The sequence below is a fragment of the Colobus angolensis genome, unplaced genomic scaffold (genome assembly GCF_000951035.1).
Source record: "Colobus angolensis palliatus isolate OR3802 unplaced genomic scaffold, Cang.pa_1.0 Scaffold224, whole genome shotgun sequence".
In the NCBI taxonomy this organism is placed as follows: domain Eukaryota; kingdom Metazoa; phylum Chordata; class Mammalia; order Primates; family Cercopithecidae; genus Colobus; species Colobus angolensis.
Genome location: NW_012115422.1, coordinates 1,061,982 through 1,062,281, shown reverse-complemented (window position 1 = coordinate 1,062,281; position 300 = coordinate 1,061,982).

Genomic DNA, 300 nt, shown 5'->3' with positions numbered 1-300 from the left:
GCCCGCCCGCCCGCCTTCGCTGCCCAAAGTCTGTTTGTAGTTGTCTCCTCGACTGCAGACACACTCGTCCATCTTCTCACGACAAGGAAATTCCTGCCAGTTTTTCTAGAGCCTGCAAGGAGAGGACAAACGCACTTCACCCGTCCCAGAGGAGGAGGATTCCCTTTGTTTAACCTCCTCCTCCCACAGTCGGCCTTCAGCTCTGAAATGGGGGAGGGGAACAGGGGATGGAAAGACCGTGGGCGGGGAAGGGCGGTTATAACAGAACCCCAGGTCCCACTCTGCCCTGCTGGTCCCTCC